This window comes from Oratosquilla oratoria, chromosome 24 (assembly GCF_046742065.1).
Source record: "Oratosquilla oratoria isolate Oo_2021 chromosome 24, ASM4674206v1, whole genome shotgun sequence".
NCBI classification, from domain to species: Eukaryota; Metazoa; Arthropoda; class Malacostraca; order Stomatopoda; family Squillidae; genus Oratosquilla; species Oratosquilla oratoria.
The window spans coordinates 37,946,071-37,956,070 of NC_134800.1; the positions used below are offsets into that span (position 1 = coordinate 37,946,071).

At 40.9% G+C, this 10,000-nt stretch overlaps 1 protein-coding gene across 1 annotated transcript in view; it reads right to left on the reverse strand.

The window, feature by feature from the left end:
• Positions 1-10,000, reverse strand: part of rdgA (retinal degeneration A) — a 668,249-nt gene that overhangs the window by 632,002 nt on the left and 26,247 nt on the right. The window lies entirely within an intron of this gene.

Here is a 10,000-nt window from a genome sequence, read left to right on the forward strand (position 1 = left end):
TGTAAAGAGGAACGGGAAGAGGAGGAGGAGGAGGAGGAGGAGGAGGAGGAGGAGGAGGAGGAGGAGGAGGAGAAGGAAGAGGAGGAGAAGGAGGAGAAGAAGGAGGAGGAGGAGGAGAAGAAGGAGAAGAAAAAAGAAGAGGAGGAGGAGGAAAAGGAGGAGGAGGAGGAGAAGAAGGAGAAGAAAAAAGAAGAGGAGGAGGAGGAAAAGGAGGAGGAAAAGGAGAAGGAGAAGGAGTAAATGGAGCAAGAGGAGGAAAAGAAGAAAGAGGAGGAGGAGGAGGAGGAAAAAGAGAAGGAGAAAGGGGAGGAGGAAGAGGAGAAAAAAGAGAAGGAGAAGAAGGAAAAAGAAAAGGAGGAGGAGGAGGAAGAGGAGGAGAAGGAGGAAAAGGAGGAGGAACGAAGGAGGAAAAGGAGGAGGAGGATGACAAAGAGGAGGAAAATCAAGAGGTGGATGTTAAGGAGGAGAGGAGGAGGCACTTTGAGGTCGATATGGGAGCGAACGGCGAGAAGAAAGGGCGAAATGACAGTTGGGTGGGTTCACAGGCAGCACAAGATTGACAGCTGCAACGAAAAATAGTAAAGAAAAGGAAAATAGAAAAAAGAGAGAGACTGATGGCTGGGAAAGAGGAAGAGGAGGAGGAGGAGGAGGGGGAAGAAGAAGAATAAGAAGAAGAGGGAGAAGGGGAGGAAGAAGAAGAGGAAGAGGGAGAAGAAGAAGAAGAGGAAGAGGGAGAATATGAAGAAGAGGAAAAAGAAGAAAATTGTCATCTCAAACAAAAGTGGAACGGCAAAAGAGTAAATGGAATCAATCATGCTGGAGAGAGAGAGAGAGAGAGAGAGAGAGAGAGAGAGAGAGAGAGAGAGAGAGAGAGAGAGAGAGAGAGAGAGAGAGAGAGAGAGAGAGAGAGAGAGAGAGAGAGAGAGAGAGAGAGAGAGAGAGAAGAAAGCAATGTAGGAAAATGGGCGCAAAAAGAAAATGAGCTGAGCTCTATTGAGATGGCACGGGCATGGCAAGAGGATCCTCTCATTTAAGACCCATTAGCAACAGAACTTTTTTGTCTTTCTCCTGGCTGTACCCAGGATACGGTATTAAGTTGTGAGATATAGTTTCTGCCCGTGAAAGCCAGAAAAAATGATAATAATGGTAAAAATAAATATACAAATAAACCAGGGTGTTGAAGGTGTCAGCGTGGCGATATTTTTTAGATAAATTAGATTTGGGTTTGATCTATTTACAGATAAGATAAGATAAGATAAGATAAGATAAGATAAGATAAGACAAAACAAGATAAGATGTTGAGGTCAAAGAAACGAGTACTGAATTATGTAGTTTTATATAACAGCGCCGGCGCAGTGTCCTGGATACTATATTGTATAATGGGTGGCGAAACTTAACCATGGGAACAGTGCAAGGAGTCTTGTGTCTATTTCATTGTTTACTTACTTATTTATTCATTTATTCATTTATCTATTTTCTTTATCTATTATTTACTTATATATTAATCTAATATTATCTATTTATTTACTTATTCCTTAAGTCATTTATATATTTCTATTCGTTTCTTATTCTGTTTCTGCATCTATTTTTTTCATATATTCATCTATTTGTTCGTTTATCTATTAATTAACTTATTTTTTGTATTATTTTTTATTGTTATTTTTTAGTCGCTCTGTGTATTTATTTCTCTATTTCCATATACATTTTTGTTCTACTTATCTTTATCTATTTGCTTAGTAATTTTTGTCTAGCCTCTATTTGAAATACGTAGGTAGAGTAAATTAATTGCCATTATAAAGCATAAGGTCATGGAAGCTCTCCCAGTGTGATAAGAGGTTCGTCTTTTTGTCATTCCCGTCCTCGTTCGCTCAATCCGAAGTTCGAAGACTTCGAAGTTCGAACTACTTTCGAAGTTCGAGGACCAAAGTTCCTGAAGAGCTTCTCCTGGGTCCCACGAGCCCCAGATCGAGGTCACGATGTCGAGGAACCTTTTGTGTCCCAGACAGGAGATATGCTCTCGCTTATCAGCAAAGGTCCTTCTTTATCGCATGACCTGATTACAAGCCAACAAGACCCATAATAATCAAAAGACTTTTTTTTTAAGTTATCCACTGATATCCTTTTACCCCAGTTAAGGGATTTTGGAGCTTGTGTGGGATTTTGAAGCTTGTGTTCGTGATGACATCACGCAATGACTAGCGGGATTCGAACCACCCAGCTATACCTTCTCGCCTGCAGACGCTTTGGCCGCTGCTCAATTTTAGTCAGCGGATGAGAGGACTCCTGTGTTTCAATGAGCTCTTGCAAATAAAAACAATAAAGATGTAATTCTTCAGTGATCCATAAATGTCAACTTAATCATATAGTTCCGCGTTCATCGTAGATCCAAAGGGCGAGCAAGACTTAGTGGAACCCCGTCTGGTTCAGTTCAATAATGTGGAATAGATACAGCATGGTGACGACTCGAACACAAAGTCGTATGGCCCCTTCCTCCCTTCCCCTCCCCTCTCCCACCTCCACCCTCCTCCTCTTCCTCCCCTTCCTGCAAGTGATTATCTCACCTGTCCACATCAACAAGCCACCCGATGACATAGAGCTCCTCTGATTATCACCGTGTCACTCGGTTTTCAGGCCGCAGGAGAGGAGAGGGGAGGGGACGGGGGTAGAGGAGGGGGAGGGTAGAGGAAAGGAGGGTAGGGAGGGAGGGGGGAGAGGGGAGGGGAGGAGAGGATAGTGGAGGGGATGGGAGAAAGGAAGAATTGGAAAGGGAGGGTAGAGGAGGGGAGGGGAGGGGATACGAGGGGAGGTGAGGGGAAGGGATGGGATGGGAAGGGAAGGGGAGGGGAAGGGATGAGGAGGGGAGGAGAGAAAGAGCATGAAGAGAGGGGAGGGGAAAGGAGAAGGGGGAGGGAGAAGGGGGAATGGGTAAGGACAAGAGGTGAGAGCAGGGATAGGAAAGGGGAAAAAAGAAGAAGGGAAGGGAAAGAAACGGGAAGGAAGCAAACCAAAGGGAAGGAAAGGGGAGAAAATGAAGGGGAAGAATAGGAAAAGGAAAAGGGGAGAAAGAAGAAAAGAGAGGAGTAGAGAAAGAAAGGAAAGGGGAGGGAAGGAAGGAAAGAACATGAAGGTAAGAGAGGGAAGGGAGGGAAAGATAAGTAAGGTAAGGTATGCTAGTTCAACATTCTTGTCTTCTTCCTCCTACTCCTACTCTTCCTCCGGTTCCTCTTCCTCCTCCTCTTCCTATTATTCCTCCTTTTATACTTAATCCTCCTCTTCTTTTTCTTCTTCTTTACCTTCCTTCTTCTCCTCTTCTTCTGCCTCCTCTTCTCCTTCTTCCTCCTCCTCTTCTTTTTTCTTCCTCTTCCTCCTCTTCTTCTACCTCCTCCTCTTTTTCTCCCTCCTCCTTTTTTTCTTCTTCTTCCTCCTCTTCTTCCTCCTCCTCTTCTCCTTCCTCCTATTCTCCCTCCTCCTTTTTTCTTCTTCCTCCTCCTCTTCTTCCTCCTCCTCGTCTCCTTCCTCCTCTTCTACCTCCTCCTCTTCTCCTTCCTCCTCATCCTCTTCTTCTTCTTCTTTGTTTTTTGAGAATGCCAAAAAACAGCTCCATGTACTTCTTGGCCACCTGCTCCTGCATTTTTGTTCTTCAATAACAATTTGAACAGTGTGACAAAAAGTTCCAAAGGAGCTTTGCTCACTTCTTTGGGGAGTCGGGCGCGACCTCCATTACAAGATAAAAAGGATTATGACACAATCTATGTCCATATGACACAATCTGCACCGATATAAAACAATATCGTATAAAAGGAGAACACTATTATTATTATCATTATTATCATTATTATTATTATTATTATTATTATTATTATTATTATTATTATTATTATTATTATTATTATTATTATTATTATTATTGTTATTATTATCATTATCATTATCATTATTATTATTATTATCATTATCATTATCATTATTATTATTATTATTATTATTATTATTATTATTATTATTATTATTATTATTATTATTATTATTATTATTATTATTATTATTATTATTACTATTATCATTATTATTATTACTATTATCATTATTATTATTGTTGTTGTTGTTGTTGTTGTTGTTGTTGTTATTATTATTGTTATCATTATTATCATCATTATTATTACTATCATTGCCACTACTTCTATTATTATTATTATTATTATTATTATTATTATTATTATCATTATCATCATTATTATCATCATTATTATTATTATCATTATTATTATTATCATTATTATTATTATTATTATTATTATTATTATTATTTTCAATTATTATTATTATTATTATTATTATTATTATCATTATTATCATTATCATTATCATCATTATTATTATTATCATTATTATTATTGTTATCATTATCATTATTATTATTATTATCATTATTACTATTATTATTATTATTATTATTATTATTATTATTATTATTATTATTATTATTATTATTATTATTATTATTATTATCATTTATCATCATTATTATTACTATTATGATCTTCAATTTTTTTTTTTTTTTAATGACACAAAGCAGGTCATATTGAACCGAAAAGAGAAAATTCGTGTTGCCTTCTCTCATGTTTCTTTTCTTCTTTTTCTTTCTCCCTCTCCCTCTCTCTTTCTCTCTCTCTCTCTCTCTCTCTCTCTCTCTCTCTCTCTCTCTCTCTCTCTCACACACACACACACACACACACACACACACACACACACACACACACACACACACACACACACACACACACACACACACACACACACACACACAAGAGATAGATAGATAGATAGATGGATAGATAGATAGAGAGAGATAAAGAGACAGACAGAGAAAGATTGGGGTGGAAGGAGTGGGTGGCTGACACAATTGGGGATGTATGTATGTATGTATGTATGTATGTATGTATGTATGTATGTATGTATGTATGTATGTATGTATGTGTGTATATTTGTACGTATGTATGTATGTATGTATGTATGTATGTATGTATGTATGCATGTATGTATGTATGTGTATATATGTATGTATGTATGTATGTATGTATGTATGTATGTATGTATGTATGTATGTATGTATGTATGTATGTATGTATGTATGTATGTATGTGTTGGGGCACCTGGACGACTCCGTCAGAAGCTTTTATCGAACTCCGGGTGCCCTGACGCAGGAGTAAGAAACAATCCTTCATCCCCCCCCCCTCCTCTCCCTCAAACCTTCCGGCGTCTATTCACAAGCCATGTCAAAAAGACCAGAAACAGGGGGAGGGAGGGAGGGAGAGAAGGAGTGAGATGAGTAGGTAGATAGGCAGGTAGGCAGGTAAGTTAATATTTGTGTATACATATATGTGTGTGTTCATGTGTGTGTGTGTGTGTGTGTGTGTGTGTGTGTGTGTGTGTGTGTGTGTGTGTGTGTGTGTGTGTGTGTGTGTGTGTGTGTGTGTGTGTGTGTGTGTGTGTGTGTGTGTGTGTGTGTGTGTGTGTGTGTGTGTGTGTGTGTGTGTGTGTGTGTGTGTGTGTGTGTGTGTGTGTGTGTGTCAAGCGATGTCAAAAAGGCCTGAAAGAGCGGGAGGAAACGTGGAGGGAAGGGAGGGAGAGAGGGAGGCGGGTAGGTAGATACGCAGGTAGGAAGATAAGTGTTTATGTATATATTTGTGTGTGTGTGTGTGTGTGTGTGTGTGTGTGTGTGTGTGTGTGTGTGTGTGTGTGTGTGTGTGTGTGTGTGTGTGTGTGTGTGTGTGTGTGTGTGTGTGTATGTGTGTTTATGTTACTGACTGAGTGAGAAGAGAGAGATAGAGATAGATAGATAGAGATAGAGAGAGAGAGAGAACACCAACCTACCCAATGGCTCTCCCCTTCTCCTTTGCTCTCCCTCCTCCACTTCCATTCCTCATTTTCCATCCACGTACTCTTGTTCTTCTATCCTTTCAATCATTCCACGAGACAGCTTGCAACCTTTGTCTATTTCAATTCCCATATCCAGTTCAATTTCAACTTCATTTTCAATTTCAATCTCGTTTATTCCAGTCTCCTACCCGTTAATCAACTACCACGAATTAATTAATTTCTTTTTTAATGAAATTTGTTCCGTTGATTCCACGTTCCACTGTTCCGTTGCAAACTTTCCGCCGTTCCGTAACAAATGTTCCGACGTTCCGGAAGAGCCGTTCCGCCGTTCCGTAACATTCCGGAACAGTCTCTGGTGTGTTACTCAGAGGTGACCCGCCAATCATCACCCTACCAGCGTAGACCACACAGATGGGGAAGGGGAAGGGGGGGGGAGGGGAGGAAGGAGGGGGTAAGGGGGAAAGGGGGAATGGGGAGGAGGGGTAGTCTAGCACACGCATGTATGCACACATGAATCACCACCTCACATAAACCTCACACACCCAACCCCCTTACTCAAGGGTGACAGTAACGGCTTGCTGTAGTTGTGAAAGATACTGATAACGCGGCGCGTACTCGGTAGAGTAGCTGGGAGTCTGACACGCAAACGTGGAGGTTGTACACGTTTGACATGGAAACATGCGACTTCTTAGTAATATATATATATATATATATATATATATATATATATATATATATATATATATATATATATATATATCTTCCACTGTAGTTCTCAGAAATAAACGCAGCCTATGTTTATATGCATGTCTTGAATTACATGCACACTGTGTATAATTTACTCGGAATAAAAATACATTATACATATATTTTTTATATACAAATACCTACACATTGCACAGAGGAGCGTGCACATGGGAGAAAACACACACACACACACACACACACACACACACACACACACACACACACACACACACACACACACACACACACACACACACACACACACACACACACACACACATACACACACACACAAACACACACACGAACTCGCTTTCGTAAGAAAATATACACAAAGTACACACATGTGCTCTGTCTCGCTCTTTTCAAGCGAGATCACGTTCACGTGCACGTGTGAACGTTCATGTACGTTCACAAGCCTTTGTTCAGGATTTTGTGTGCGACTGTGGAGAGTCTGCTAAGTCATAGCCTCTTACCATAAGACATCAGTATTCTGGCTTTGGGCCGAGTTCAAGCAGGATGTATATGCGCGCACACACACACACACACACACACACACACACACACACACACACACACACACACACACACACACACACACACACACACACACACACACACACACACACACACACACACACAGACATGGTCACTACGCTCTCTTCCCGCATAATACAACTAGGTAAATACACATAAACACACACATGACTTGATGGCGCGTTTGGTAGTCCCCGGCTGCCACTACGGTGTTCCGGGTTCCAATTCCGCCCAGTGCTGAAATAATTTCAGTATCGCTGCGCTACGAATCGTTACTCCAACTCTCGTGGGCGAGGAGTTGGGTGTGTGTGTGTGTGTTTAAGGTCACAGCATTACTCATAGATCGGTCATATATGAGCTCTGAGCTCTCTTCCGGGAGGGAAATAGCTGTCGATCACGAGTCCAACACGTGATCCAAGACCATAATTAATCATACACACACACACACACACACACACACACACACACACACACACACACACACACACACACACACACACACACACACACACACACGCACACACACGCACACACGCACACAAACAACAGGTTGACGGCGTTACTAAGCGGTCGCAACCCAATAAATAATAAAGAAATAACAAATAAATAAGCAAAACAAATGAATAAATGTAAAAATCTATCAATCAATCAACCAATCAATAAATTAACGCAATTTCATTTCGCCCTGTAGAACTGACATTCATTACCATTTTCAAAAGGCTCCCGCTGACTACCACTTGCGTCAGCTGCACTTGGGCAGAAAAAATTAGATACCCATATTAATTATAACTACAAGGAATTTTTTTGTCAGACTGTTATCACTGCTGTCAATAAATAGATAAATAGATAACTAAACGGATCAACCAAAAGATAAATACACAAATAGAAAAAAATAACTCATATACGGGTATATATATATATATATATATACATATATATATATACATATATATATACATATATACATATACATATATATATATACATATGCATATATATACATATCTATATATATATATATATATATATATATATATATATATATATATATATATATGTATATATATATATACTGTGTTGGTAGCCCTGACGAGCATGACGGTGACTGACGGTTGGCCCCACTGGCGTCGAAGCTTCCTGAAGAGGGTGGCCAACTCTAGGTTCGAGTAGCGCGACGGCGCATGCGCGCTGGCGGGGCCGAGAGAGGAGCGAAATTATAAAGGGAGATCACGTCTGCGTCAGAATTGGCGCAGTTCCTCGCTCAAGGATGTGAACAAGAGAGAAAGGAAGAGGATGAGGATGAGGAGGAGTAGAAGGAAGAGGAGGAGGGGAGGAGCAGAAGAAGGAAGAAGAGGAGGAGGAAGAATAGGAGGAAGAAAAGGAAGAGAAACAAGAGGAGGATAAAAAAAGAAAAGTAAGATTAAGGGGAGGAGGAAGAGGAGAAGAATAACTGGGATGCTTTGGGGAAGGAGGTGAATAATAATTGGGAGAGAGGGAGGAAGAAGAAGAAGAAGAAGAGGAGGAGGAGGAGGAAGGAGCAAGGAGAAGAGGAGGAAGAGGAAGAAGATAAAGAAGAATATTAAGAAGAAAAGGAGGAATAGTAGGAGAAGAGGGAGCAACGGTAGGAAGAGCAGGAGTAGGAGAAGGAAGATGAAGACATGGAAAAAGAAGGAGAAAGAATAATAGTAGGAGGAGAGGTGGACGATGTTGAGGAAGAGGTGGAGGAAGAAGATGAGACACAGTAGAAACAAGGAAAGTATGTAGAGCAGAAGGAGGAGAAAAGGGAGGAGGAGGAGGAAGAGGGGGAGAAGAAAGAGTATGAGTAGGTAGAGTTGGCCCTATAGCAGAGGGGAGGAGGAGGAGGAGGAGGAGGAATAAGGAGGAAGAATAGGAGGAAGAGAAGGAAAAGAAGGAGGAAGAAGAGAAGGTGGAGGAAAGGAAAGAGGAGGAGGAGGAGGAGGAGGGGGAGGAGGAAAAGAAGGTGAAGGAGAAGAGAGGAAAGAAAGTAGAATGACGAGAAAGAAGATTTTGGAGGAGGAGGAGGAGGGGAGGAGAGAGAGGAGAAGGAGGAGGAAGAGGAGAAGGAAAAGGGGGGAAGAAGTAATGTGGGAAAGCAAGATCCTGGAGACTTCAATTCATGGAACCGTCCCGAGCTCCCTTCACTCCTTTGACGGGCTATAATCACTTCATTCTGGCTAAGCACAAACGAATACATGTAACTTAGGAGGCGGTCTCCTCGCATGAAAGGTGCCTTCATGGATCGAGACCCCTTTCAAAAATGAGCCCAATGCTGAATAGAATCGCCTGACGATATTTAACCAGAACGAAATAGATAAAGTTGTTCAAGGTCTTAGGTGCTTACAGGCTTAATCACACTGAGCTATTTTTCCTACAACCTCCAATTAATTGGCGGTACCGCCCACCTCTAGCACAATTTGCGCTGTAAAATCACCGTGACAAATTGTTTTGTTTTCTCAACAATTCACACAATGTCATTTGATGTGCTGGAAGAAAATTAATTTCCTTCAGCATATTAGATTCCTTTCCGGAAGCTACGGCTGCAAATCTGCTTCAACAATCGGAGGAAAAAATAGCCCATTGTGATAACGCCTTTAGATGAGACTCCAGGCGATACCAAATCTTCGCCCACGTCGTCATATAAGACGGAAGATTTCAATTTTCTTACTCATGTACCTGAAGGAGTCGGGTGGCAAATTTTCTTTGCCCGAAGTCATTCCGAAAGGATACCTTGACATTTCAGCAAAAAGCTTCAAGAACATGGAGACTTCAGGCCCTGAAAGCAGACACCAAGGCCCTGATACCCATAAAAAAAAAA